Genomic DNA, 14,506 nt, shown 5'->3' on the forward strand with positions numbered 1-14,506 from the left:
TAGTTTCCCATTTGAATTAGGCAAATGTGAATGTGTAGAAAGCATATCTCTTGAAAACGTGGTTACATTTTCTCAGTGAAAGAGTGTCCCTGTGCTCCAAGGGTGAGCTAATGCTTTAAAATCAACTATGAACTCAGAGCATCTAGAAAAAGGCGATGAGCGCTCCTGGAGACTCTTACAAGCCACTTTGTTTCAATTTTCGGATAACAGGGTAAAAAAAAGAGACTGCTACTGCCATCTGTTGGTCAAATGAAGCAACACCACCTCAGGCCATCAAATTGACTTGCCAACCAATTCTGAAGGCATCTTGTTTGCTGTTAGAATGACAAAGGGCTATTGTTCAAACAATATTTTTTATCGGGTATATCATACCTTTATACAGGTTAATGTTTTAGAAAATTGTGATGTTGTTTCCTGGCATGAAGGGAGAGAAAGGGAGCAAAATAAATACGACACAGGAAGGAGTACCAAGAGAAATTCGGTTTTGTCCATCATTCTGATGAGAGGGTTCTTTTCAGAACAGGACCATTAGATGGGAGACAGGCCTCGGTGTGTCTCTTTACTCCACCTGGCGCCTCAAACCGGACCCACCGGCAACAGCTGCTGCTTCTTAGAGGTGCAGCCTCTCAGGGTCTCAGTGTAAGTGGAAAAAGCACTTTTTGGAAACATCACCTACATTTTTAAAAGGCTCTCAGGCGACTCATAATACACAGCCAAGTTCTTCTGTGGACTCCATTAATGCATTACAATAAATTGTTATGTTATGGGCGCATATGTTGACACTGGGCACATGCACTTTTCATTTAAAATTCGAGATTAAAATATGTACTATACCCTATTTTGTCGTGTGTAGCTCAAGATTGTATTTTTCATTATAATGATATAGACCATAAAGATACATCATAAAACTGGTGGAATCTTTGTTTTTGTGATATGCAGTAAGCAATATTTGTTAAGCAAAAACCAAATCTAGTATGATTTAAAATATAGCTTTAAGAAACAGGAATAATAAAAACACCCAGTGTTTCCTGAATGTTCACTACATTCTGCTTATTAAACTAGGTGAATGTGTCATCATATTTATCTGAAAGAAGCTTCAGTCTCATTTTTATACAAATGCTAGCTTTAGCTAAATAGATCATGTTAACATTTAGGCTGAGATTTCCTGATTCCAGAGGTCAAGTTTTATTGTTTCTATTAAGTGTGCAGAAGATATAGCAGAAAATACTAGAAGTGGGGAAGCGTGAAACCGAAGTTCTTGGGGACCAGGACAGTGACGCATACAGGGGCACTCCTTAAGAGCTGGTGATTCCCCATGTTAGAGATAGAAAAGAGCTTGGTCCAAAAGAAAGGTGCAAGGCTGCCAATCAGAAGCAATTTTGAAAACTCTGAATATGGGGAGCAGGAAGAAAGGGCGGGTTGAAAAGTAAGTGTGATCTAGTCCCAGGGAAAGTGCAGCTGATGTGCTGGCATCTGCAATGAAGAAGATACCTTCGGTGTGCTAATCTCACCTTGCCCCCTAAGGGTCCTGAATTTAGGCTTCTGCAGTGGGGAAAAGTCTTATAGAAATTCTGTCACAGCCACACATTGGGGCACCATCTCTTGAGATCTAGCTTTGATGGGGCTTGTACATTCCAGGGTAGGGCATGTGGATTAGAAAAATTACGTAGAAGGAACAGAGATACAAAAGAAATACAGAGACATAGGAAAGAACCAGGAGGGCAATCCAGCAAATACTAATTATGTCCTTGTTTATTTTTCATATGTTTATACACCCCAGTCCAAAAAAGAGGGAGGCAAAAGACTGTTTTAACATGACTCAGAGGACAAACAGAACAATTACTTACTTCAGTACTTGAAATATCAAGTCACTATTTCCTGAGTTAAGCATTCTGATATTTTAAACAGGACATGCAGTGACTTCTCCTTAGATCAAGTATCCTTTAGGCAGCCACTCCCTCTGTCAAACCTCCTGTCTTATCTTTGAAGGAGCAGGAATAGGCTTGAATTCTCTGACCTTTGGTGAAGGTGAAGAAGATCCACTTCTACGGGCCATCTTAATATCCAACATGCTAAGTAACCACACCCTAGATCAAGATACCTTGTTTGTGGCCACTCCTTTAGTCAGACTTCTTGTCAATAACTTTGAAAGCGCAAGAGCAGGCTTAAGCTCTCTGACCTCCTGTCAAGGTGGAGCGGACCCACTTCTGTGGGCCCCCCACAGAATTCTTCACTGTCTTGTGTGCATCAGGAAGGGGCTCATATTTTCCTTACCTTTCTTAATGTTGCCCAAAGAAACAAATGTGCTCTGAGTAATGCAAACAAGGTTTGGGCTTTTACCTTCCAGCCAGCTCTGTTGGCTTCTATTGTTAAACTAAAATGATCATTGAGAGAGAGAGAGAGAGCACCAGTAACTTCAGCTGTAGATACACAAGAGAACTGTGAAAATAACGACTATCACTGATGGAGTTGTTACTATTTCTCAGACAGTATGATAAGCCCTTTGTATGTAATAACAGCCAGATGGTTATGCCTACAGATGAGGGATGCAATGGACAGAGTGCATGGGATTTTTAACGTTGCCTAACTACTGAAGGCTGGAGGCAAAAGCCCACAATTAGAATTCATGTGATCTGGTAAGAGGAGAGTGTACCTCACAGGGGGGTGGCTAAACACAAAGGTGCTAGCGTGAGACTGTCTGCTTTACGATTCTTTCAGAATAACTCCCGAAGCTTCTCGCAATCTTAAAATTACCTTGGCTTTGGTTAACGCAGTGCAGGACCAGGTGTCCAATAAAGTACTGATCAATAATTTATCAATATTTACTGAATTGGGACAATCACAGATACTGAGCTCTACTCAGCTTCCTTGGAGAGCCTCATTCCAACAAAAAGCCACTGGACACTTAAATCAGAAACATTAGTTGGGATATACTTGCTTAACTCGGCTTACAACAGGCTCAAATAGGTTTGTAATAAATAATAGTATCCTATAGCTACATTCTTAGGGCAGGGACTCTCTTTATTCATACAATTTAGAAATAAGCATATATAGCATACTACATATATTATCTTGTACATATATTATAATATATGTCATATATGAGCCTATTATATATATATATGTGTGTGTGTGTGTGTGTGTGTGTGTGTGTGTGTGTGTGTGTATGTAAAACCTATAACAATAGTAATGATATCATGCCTGGAAGTTAGCACTCACTGTTACATAAGCCCCCTCCTGCTAATAAATTGCCAAAGAGTTGAGGAGATGGGACAAATACTACAGGGCTCCAGCTGAGAAGAATTAAATAAACACAACTTCAAAAGAATTGTGGCAAAAGACAACTGTCTTATTGGAGCCAAATGTTTAAAGGCTTTTATAAGATAATAAAAAATATACCGTAGAGATTTGTTGCTTCATAATACATACTTTTCTTTTACAATTGGAAAATTTATTAAACTCATAGTCTCTTAATTGGTTTGAAAGCATGACTGAGTCCTGGGAGGAAGGAATTCCCTCAGGTGGACTTAGATGATGTATTCAATGTGAAAACTTATTTCCATGCTGGGTAGATAGAAAGATCACTTTATTCCCAAGAACTTATCTTCGAATTCTACGAATGCTCCTGTATTTTTGTAGTGCTCCTCTGTGCACACGAATGTGTTGTGAAAGAACATGGCTCTTCAGTAACAGCTTGTGTGCACAGGAGTGGAACACCATTTTCAAAACACATAGAGAAGTGCCCCCAGGATTATTACTGAAAACACAGTGGGTAAATAGGAATAACTACAACGTAGTTTTCTCCAACATCAAACAAGAGTCTTCATTTCTAATACAGTGCTTTTTATATTCACATCCTGAAATTTTCAAATAAGTCTGTTGGACGTTCTGGCTCTAAGTTTATTTGGGGAAGCCACATTGTAAAACCTAGCTTCAGTCAATAGATAATAAATAAATAAAATAGATAATAAATAATAAAATAGATAATTTACCATGCATCTTTCTTGTCAATTTGGTTTGATTGAACTTCTGCCACACCACTACCTCGAGCTCTACTCCCTCTATAGTTCCTTTGTTCTCTTGTTGTTTGATTGGTTTGATTCAGGGCTTGAAATAGGGGCAAAGAATATCAGAAGATCAGAACCTCTAAGAAGTGAAAATGCAGGCACATAACATTCCTGAAAGCTTGGAGTTATAATATAAAATCTTAGCCACTTCATCTCTGACATGAATTCTGTCTCTAGGCTCATCATTTGTTTGTGACTCTCTCTAGTGTTATCATGCAACTTTATCTTCCCCTTTACAGTGATATGAGTCAATAGGATGATTTGATGGTTGATTTGTGGATATTCTTGAACTGCTGCCATGAACTCTGTGTTTCAGCTTTGTGTGACTGTAAAGACTGAGTGGGCCTGACGCTTCCTGTGGCTGCACAGTTAACTGCAGCAGTTATTCTGGTCAGGAGTCCAGGTAGAAGCTACGGGCTTGATAGGCCTATCAAGTGCCAAGATGTCACAATTTTTCTCAATAAAGGGAGAAATTAGTATCCTTATACAAATGAAAATAGTAAGATTCAGACAAATGAAATGATACATATAATGACTGCCATTGGAAAGGGCTGATATTTGGACTTTTGTCTTTTTAATGCAAAGCTTGCATTTTTTTCAGTCGGCTAATGATATGGTAATAAGCTAATCCAGTACATGCAAACATTCATATTCACTTAGCATTAATTAATTAAGTCAGGCCTGAGTGAGGACACAGTGTATAAAAAATTCAGCACTAATGAACAAGTATTATTTCTTTAAGTTATAAATATATAAACATGAAGACTAACGGCATTTTACAGCAATGGAGGCATACTATGTGGCCCATTTACTTAAGAATTTTGTAGGAAAATACAGTTTTTATTTAGAGAAACCACATGTATTACTGAAAATGTTTTCTACTGAGAATGAAGTTACTCCTTAGAGTAAAATTTCTTAATAAATACTGAATGATATGCTTACCTTTAGCCTGCTTGGAAACCACACTGAGTAAGTGCTTAAGGCTTCTCTTTCTGTTCTAGTTTGTATTCTTCTTCTTTTCTTAGAAAAAAAGTTTTGCAAAAAATTGCAGTAATAAATATTTGAATAGTATTTATATTTTAGTTCTTATTGTGCCTTTGTAATTCTTCTAGCTTTAATTGACATGTAGACAGCAAAAACTAATCTACCATGTTCATGGGGGCAATAATCAAGTCAGGCGATCAATCATTCCATTTCCACAACTTAACTCAAAACTTAAAATTTAGAATTTAGGTTCTCCATATAAGCATGTGTACTTTCACTTTTCCCTTTGCTTTTTATGTAACATATAAAATGCAGAGCTGGAGGGATTGCATGACGGCAAAAGGGGGCTTTCTGCTTTTACAGAAGACCTGAGTTGGTTTTCCATCCTTGATATCAGGTGGCTCACAACCAGCATCAGCTCCAGCTCCAGCTCCAGGGCACGCAGCATCAATACCTGTTTCTGTCTCTGTGGGCACATGGGCTCACCTGGGTATGCACGCACATACGCACATACATGTGTGTGCTCACACACACATACTTAAAAATAAATACTTTTGCTCCTCATCAGGACCTTGGGAGCTCAATCCGGTGCTCCAATGTGGGGCTCTGTCATTTTCTCCATCCATCGCCAGGTGAAGGTTCTATGGTGATATGCAAGATATTCATCAGTATGGCTATAGGAAAGGGCCATTTCTGGCTCCCTGTCCTCAGCTGCCCAAGGAACTAGCTAGGGGCATCTTCCTGGACACCTGGGAACCCCTCTAGAGTCAAGTCTCTGCCAACCCTAGAATGGCTCCCTTAATTAAGATATATAATTCCCTGTTCCCACATCCACCCTTCCTATATCCCAACTATCCCATTCCCCCAAGCTCTCCCCATGCTCCACTTAACACATGAGCAAGGAAGTCAGGACCGTGAGGGGTGCATTCACCCATTGAGATGGTGGGACAGAACTAACGGGAGATCACCAAGTCCAGTTGGAATGGGACTGATGGAACAGGGGACCAAACCAGACTCTCTGAAGGTGGCTGACGGTGGAGGAGGACTGAGAAACCAAGGACAATGGCGAGGGGCTTGGACTCTACAGCATGGATGGGCTCACTGTGAGCCTTGTCAGTTTGGTTGCTCACCTTCCTGGACTTAGGGGGAGTTGGGAGGACCTTGGACTTAACAGTGAAGGGAACCCTGATGGCTCTTTGGCCTGGAGAGGGAGGGAGTGGGGGTATGGGTGGAATGGAAGGGAGGGAAGGGGGAGGAAGAGGGGAGAAGATAGAAATTTTTAATAAAAAAATGAGGAAAAAATAAGCAAGATACAAAAAAATAAATACTTAAAAAGGAAGAAATTCTAACTACATGTAGATAGTATGAAATAAAAGAGTTCAGGGTTTGGTATACAAAGAACCTCTTAGTATAGTTGTGGGGGGGGGGAAGCTGCTTTCCTACAAAGAGTTAACTCATTTGACTTCTTTAATCAATTAAAAACTCCATGTATAATTACTCATCTTTCTTCTTTGCCCTTAAGCAAATGAGGGAAGGGAGAAGAAAGTTAATTTTCCTAGTAATATTTGTGCTTTGCCTAATTTTGAATTGGGCAGAATTCAATAGTTTTAACACATGGTAGAAATCCTGTTTATTTTTGTCCCAAGACCCTGTGATAGTTTTCTAGCATATGGTGGACAGAGACCTTTGTTTATGCAGTTAGGTCATGTTTTTTATTTATGCATTAGTAATTTTAAAAATACCAGGTCAAATTGTAAGCCAATCCATAATGCCTCTTTGCATAGCTGTGTGGGAGTCAAACCACAAATATTATCTATATTTACATTGGGCAAACCCACCCTTTGGCTGTCTCCAGAGCCCCCTTACAAGGGCTGACACTCCTGGGTTACAGTGGCGCCACATCCATTTGGCATAGCTGTCTACACTGGAATCTTTCCTTCTGTTGGCTTTCTTTGGCACAAGCTACCAAATGAAGTCATGCAAAAATGTGTGTCTAGTCATTGGGATGCTTGGAGCTTCTGTGATGAAGCCTTCAGATTTTACTGTGTGTCCCAAGGTTTCTGAATGACCTGATCTCAGTACAAAAATCTGGTTATCATAGTAAACATGTCCCAGCTTCATATACTTAGGAGAAATATGCACAAAAATAGAGTTCATGAAGTAGTATACTGTAGGGGAGAAAAGTCATCTCAGTCGCTCATCTTGCTGCAAATTATTACTGCAAATTATATGCTCTTCAAACATTCCTTTAACTAGAATTTTGTACAAATTTAATTTCTTAGGGTAGTACTGGATACTCTATAATTTATATATATTCTTTTTATTTTGTAAATATCTGTGTCACTCTTGTTTTACACCAAAGAACTACTTTGCTTACAGATCTGAGAGGTGAAAAAAGATCCAGCATGTGCATACACACACATACACACATACTACATGAATGTAATAAATTTAAAAGAAAAAAAAGATTCAGATATTTTTAAAGTAGTTAAAATTCAGCCACGAAGACAATAAAAGTATTACCTCTAGTCTCAAAATTTGCAAAGAAAGGAAAGATATACCTTGTGATATGAATAAAATAAAATTGGCTCAATGTATACAATGAATTTCAGAAAACCAAAAAGTTACTAAGGCTTCATAGTTCGGCAAGGTTTGGTACAGTGGCTTGATTTGACTGGTCATAGGAACCTGACCAGTCAATAATTACACAGTGGAAAATTTAAAATTATTTAAAGAATAGTTCATATTAACATTATTTCATGGATATTATTAGTGTAGATAATAAAATGTAATTATTCAAAATGATGGAAACAAAGTGATGTGAACATCATTTTACTTAAAATCATCGTATCTCGTGGAGAGGGAGGGAGGGGGTTTGGGTGGAAGGGAGGGGAGGGAAGGGGGAGGAGGAGGGGAGGAAATGGAAATTTTTAAATATAAAAAAAAAAACCATGGGGGGGAAAAAAGCACAAATAAGTAGAAAAACAAATAGCAATTCATGTGAACCAATTATAATACTAAATAAGTGGCTTTGACATTGCTGTATTGCCTAAAATCTATAGTGACAGGTAACAAGAAATAAGTGTATTAATGAGGGAGAATTAAAAATGGACTTTGGTAGATTTTAAATATGTACAAATCATATCTGAAATGTTATATGAGAGTGGTATAGATTAGGTGAACCCAAGGCATTTGTGCTTTAACACACTGGAAATTCAACAAAGGGCTGCAAGTCATAAAGTTGTAAATTTGGGAGGAATTTAAATATTATTCAACTAAAATGTAACAATCTCTTTCCAAGCAATGAATTTTTACAAGATTGCTTCTCAGTGAGAGAGACACATTAGATAAATTTCACCTGACTTGTATAACACAATGTCAAGTTAATAATCATTAAGAAGCAACCATCACAGAAAATATTTGATTGTGCAAAGTATGCACTAAAATACTTCAGAAATTAATATGTTAAAACTACCAGTACATTAGTTATATGATTCCTCTAGACAATAATATTGCTCTTTGAAGCCATCTATTAGTGTGAATGCAGAGTGTGAAGCAGAATAAACTGTAAGGGGTGGATATGGGAGGAGAAGAGGAGAGAGGAGAAAAAATAAGATCAAAATAGACTGTATAAAAATTAAAATAAAGACTTAAGGAGATTTGAAAATGTTTGTCTTGATGTTGTATTGCTGTAAAGAGATGCTATGAGCAAGGCAACTCTTACAAAGTATTCAACTAGGAGCTTGCTCACAACTTGAGAGGCTGAGTCCATGATTATTATGGTGAGAAGCTGACAGGGATGGAGCTGTAGCCATAGTTGAGAGCTTTATATAAAAATACACAGTCATCAGGCAGAAAGTGAGGTGGGATTTTGAAACCTCAGCACCAACTGCCAGTGACATACCTCCTCCAAAAAAAAAAAAAAAAAAAAATCACATCCCGTAATCCTTCTCAAATAATTCTGCTAAGTGGGAACCAAACATTCAAATGTATGAGCCTATAGGACCATTCTTATTCAAACCATCACAGTTTGCTTACTAGGAAACATGTAACTGCACTTTTAAGAATTTTGATTTTGTGCATGGAGAAAGAGAAGCTTCGCATGAAGGTGGGTACATACCACTGACAGCCCATCTGTATGGGAGGCTAGAATTTTGCAGCTTTTTGGAGTATTATTACTGAGCAGGTTCATGAGCTGGGTCTTTTTTTTGTCCAGAATCATGATGAAAGCTCAGTCTGGTGATGTAAAAGGCAAGCCAGAGTTATCACAAATAGAAAGAATACCAGATCCTCCCATTTATGAAACTGGCCACTTGAGCTCTAAACATGTTATGTTTATTGTCCCATTAATTAATCCTCAGATCCGATCTGGTGCATTTGATTGACAAAAACGCAGCTGCAAGGTGAAACTATGTCCTTCTGATAGCACATTATTTGTTGTTGGGTCTCAAGACACTTACAGAAGTACTGTTTCTTTGCTAAGTGTAAGGCCATAGAAGAACCATTTATTACATGTATACTGTTCCTGGTTGAAAAAGTTAAAGTGGCTTTCAATTCTGTTTCTACCCACTCCCAACCATTGTCTTCCAAACACTAGGGGGAAAGGGAAAAATAACAAAGGTTCTTTAGACATCTGATATTTACATACAAATACATCTTGAAAAAACTTGATGTAATAGTTGGCAAAAGATGAACATGAAGCCAATTGTTGAAGAGATCAATAAACAATATGGTTGCATCCACTCCACAAAATACTTTCATTGTACCATATTGAATTAATAGGAATGGCTGTGGTACAAATGCAAAATTATTTATGAAACAATAGAAAATCTGCTCTTAAGTAGAAAAAAAAGCATTGCACATGATTTCAGTGAAAAGAAGAACCAGATGTTAGGCATACTTAAAACACACACACACACACACACACACACACACACACACAAAAACCCATATGCAATTATCCATGAAATATTCAATACCCCACAAAAGCTTAGAGCTTACTGGCCAAGGCTTTTCCTCCCTATCACCTTCATGCTAATCTTCCACATGTCAGTGTTTCTTTGGAATCATTGTATTTTTCTTAAGTCAAGTGCAGAGAGCCGACTAAAGATTGGATCCAGTTGGAATTTGCACAGAGTACTCAGAAATACACTCAGACAGAAATGATAGAGTGCGCCATCACTGCATATTAAAAATGCAGAGTCAAAACGATCCCCCACTTGCTGTCTGTTGAACCAGAAGCAGTCCGCCACTTCTAACAAAATTAATAATTGAGCAATGATTGAACGAGAAAGAAAAGTTAAATAGTCCAGATTTCAATACTGAAGATGAGAAAATGATAGACATGAGATATTCCAATATAATAACTGCTGCTAAAATGATGTACTTTAATCTTTGTTATGAACTTAAACTCCTTATTTTGATTGTGATATTTTATCCAGAATTATGTTTATATGTTAAGCTTCAAAGACAAGAACACTGACCAAAATCTAGGCAGCTCTGCCAACTATTTATTCACTTCCTTTTTATGTTTGCAATTGTCACAAGAGATTCCAGGTAGCAATCATACTTAATATTTATTAGCATTTTCCCCTAGACTTCTAACATTGATTCTCTTTTCAAAATATTAGATCTGGAATATACTGAGTTCCACGAAGAAACACACAGACATTCTGTTACCCATTCAAAAATACTAACCTTTTGTGTTTGTGTACTGGTTTATTTCTTTATAAATACTACATTCTCATGGATGCTGCCATGTGGTAGAGAAATTAATTGTTTTTTACTTGAAATATAACAGAGAACGTTTCTGTACTACACAGAAAGTTCAGTCTTGTGATTTTGGTCTCCCCTTACTTTCTATTAAATTTGATGTCAAGCATATCCACATCGTTTGTAGTCTTCCTGGCAATAAAAGTCAATCCAGGTTCCTCTTCATTTCTTAGGTCATTTAGTTTCAAAACACACTAGAGACATAGCAGTGGCTCTCTGCCTTGAGCCAGGGAGTAATAAATAGAAATACTAACCTGCTATTAATCAAGACTGAATATAGTAGGTCACAATCTCCTTTGGTTTCATATTGATATATTTTATAATAGAAATTTATATATATGTAATATATATTAAACATATATAGTACTATAGGACAAGCTTTTCAAAACATGTTATAATAAGTAACATCATTTCATTATTCATTGCCGCATGTGTCAGGCCATTTTGTATCTGTGATCCATGATTAATAGTCAAAGGGACTCCTTGGCCTCCATAAAGGTTTTACATTAAAGATGAATTAGAAATAGGTTGAATATGGATATGCACACACATAAAAAATAAACATTTACATAACTAAGGCCAAACTGTAGAAAGTGTATGCACATAGGTATATTTGTAAACTTAACATATTAATTTACATATAGTTGTAATAGTGGAGTTCATGGCAGTTTATATATAGATTTTCATGTGAAAATGGCTTATAAAAATAGTAATAACTTATTAGAGTCACAGCTTTCTCAATTCACTTTTTCATAATAAGGAAAGTCCACATGTCCAAATACAAGATTCTCATAACATACCTGTGGGTTATACCTAAAAGCTCCTTGTAGGTCTTATAATCCATACCATCCAAAAACTAATTTTAGATGGTCTGAAGAAACACGTTCCTAAGATGACCCAAAAGATCCAGGGGAAGAAGTGTTTGGAGAACCTAAATCAATGCAGCAGATGCCATGACTGGTGACTGGTGGTGGCACATAGAGTACTCCATAATCAGGACCGAGCAACAATGCTCCTTAGACAGCACTGTACCAGGGCATGTTGCCAAGTCATCAAAGATTCGCCATTGGCCATATCTTGAAGGTGCTTTCTCTAATCAATCTAAAACTCTAACACAGAATTTTTTTCTTTAAGAAATTATTTCCCCTTCAAATTCTATAAAGAATATTTTTGTTTGTTTGTTTTTGTTTCTGTTTTCAGGGTTCAAGAACAGGATTTCTCTATGTAGCCCTAGCATGTCCTGAAACTCACTCTGTAGAGCAGGCTAGCCTTAAATTCACAGAGACCCACCTTGCCTCTACCTCTGAAATGCTGGTAAGGCATATGCCACTACCACCATGCAATTTTAATAAAATAAAAAATTGTCTAGAGATGGAATATGTATTTTATATATACATATATAACTGGTATATATTATATGTATTTCTAACATTAAAACTAAAAGTTTTTTGTGAGCACTTCTCCTTTTTCTCTTTCGTCTTCTATAATCTCTTTCATAAGTTGTTACTTCCATACATAGTCACATATTTCCTCTCAAAAATAATGCACAGAAGGAATTTCTGTAGCTCTTTAAGTCTGGCACATTTGAAAGGATACTGGTTAGTTCCAAGTATGCACTGTTAGGGACAGAACGTGAGACTATCTGTGAAACAGAGACAGAGGCTGAGATTGGCATCTGAAGTAACACAGAGAAGTGCTACAGGCTATGACTGACTTTGACTGGCGGCAATAATTATGTGAGTGCAATTAATTTTTAGTCAGTAATTGAATTGGAGGGCTGAGCTCCAAAAATGAGGCACCAGCAAGGTAGACATACGAGAGGGTGGGGAAATCAAGGTCATACAGTCACACGTCCGTTAGGCATGAAGACATACTGACTTTCATGAAGACGATGCTAGATCAGGAGCCTAATTGACCACTTGATTTTGAGAGAGGATAGAAAGCTTCCTGAGAGAGAAGATGAAAGCAGAGCAAAACTTGTCGCTCTGGGGAAACCGAGGAAGTTATTGGAAGATGAAGCAAGAATGAAAAATGCAAACTGAATCTGAAAGAAGAGCCCATCACATACACATCTAAGACTTTGGCTCTAAACATTTGAATAGGAGAAACTATTCTCCAGTATAAGGATACTTCCAGAATGCAAAGTCTCATATTTTCCATGAGTTGTGACTGGTGGTCCAGGTTAGATTCTTAGAAGATGCTTTTATCCTGATTAACTCAGTACAGAAAGGGTTATTACCACTTAATAGAATCTTTCTAGATACCTGCATGGTGCAAGTCTTTTTTGTTTTGTCTTTGTTTTTGTCTTTTGAAATAAGGTTTCTCTCTAGCCTTGGAGCTTGTCCTGGAACTCACTCTGTAGACCAGACCTGGCCTAGAACTCACAGAGATCCACTGCTGGAATTAAAGGCACGTGCACACCAATGGCCAACATTAAGTGTTTTATTTATACTTTTTCTAAAACTTCAATACTCTCCTTGGACGAGCATTATTAAATGTGTTGTGCTGGTGAAGGAGGTACATTTCAAATACAAGTCGGCTTAACTTCTTACATCCTGATTGGTCTAAGAATCAAGGTAGTGTTGAATACATCCATGCAGTCCTGATAGAACTCAGAGTTTCTCACAGGAAATAAATGACATTCTTGTAGATGTACTCCTGAAAATGACATCATTTGTAAGTCTTATTAATATCTATCACAATTATGAAGATAAAAGGACTTTTTAAGCATTCAGTTACTGAAAAACCATTACAATCCAGGAAACATCTAAACATCTAGGCATCTGAAATATTGTCATAAACTAGATAGGTAAGGTCTATTCTAAATATCCCACTTGTTAATATTAAATAGAAGTCTGTAATGACTCGAATGAGAATAGCCTCCTCCATGGAATAATGTATTTGCCTGCCTGGTCCCCTGTTTGGTAGAACTGCCTTAGGAAGAATTAGAAGATGTGGCTTTGTTGGGGTAAAAATGGCCATTTGGAGGAAGTGTGTCACATGGGTGTGGCCTTTGAAGTTTCAAAAACCCACCCAGGCCCAGTTTTGCTCGCCATCATGCCTTCAACTTGTGGGTCAGGATTTAAGCTCTCATATGCTGCTAAATACCCTGCCTGCCTGCCTACTTCCATGATTCCCCTGCCATAATGGTCACATACTCACTTCTGAACTGTAGCAAACCCCCACACCAAATGCTTTCTTATAATGAGCTGCCTTGTTCATGCTGTCTCTATCATAGCAATAGAAACTGTAAACTAAAACAGAGTCCATATACCCACATGGATTTATCAGTCATAAAATGTCTATCCTCAAGGGCAACCTAAACTATGGTAATGAGAATTTGGCTGAGAATATTTGAGAAAAGTTTCTTTACCAAGGTGTTAAAATAATTCATTTTGCTATGTGACACAAAAAGAAATTCCTTTCGGTGTGACAATGGACACTGGAATGACAAAATGAGAGATTTGATGTGAGGTTGAACACCTACAACTGCTGTTATAATGCCCCACTATGAATGTGTATATGGACACACACACACACACACCCACACACACACAACCCACACACTACACACTTGGACCCGGTGGAATAATTACATGTTTTCCCCTAAAGTATTAAAAGTGGTGTAAGTTGGTGTATTATGCAAACTGTGGTTGAAAGTTTCCAACCTGGTGTGTGGTCCA

The sequence above is a fragment of the Arvicola amphibius genome, chromosome 10 (genome assembly GCF_903992535.2).
Source record: "Arvicola amphibius chromosome 10, mArvAmp1.2, whole genome shotgun sequence".
NCBI classification, from domain to species: domain Eukaryota; kingdom Metazoa; phylum Chordata; class Mammalia; order Rodentia; family Cricetidae; genus Arvicola; species Arvicola amphibius.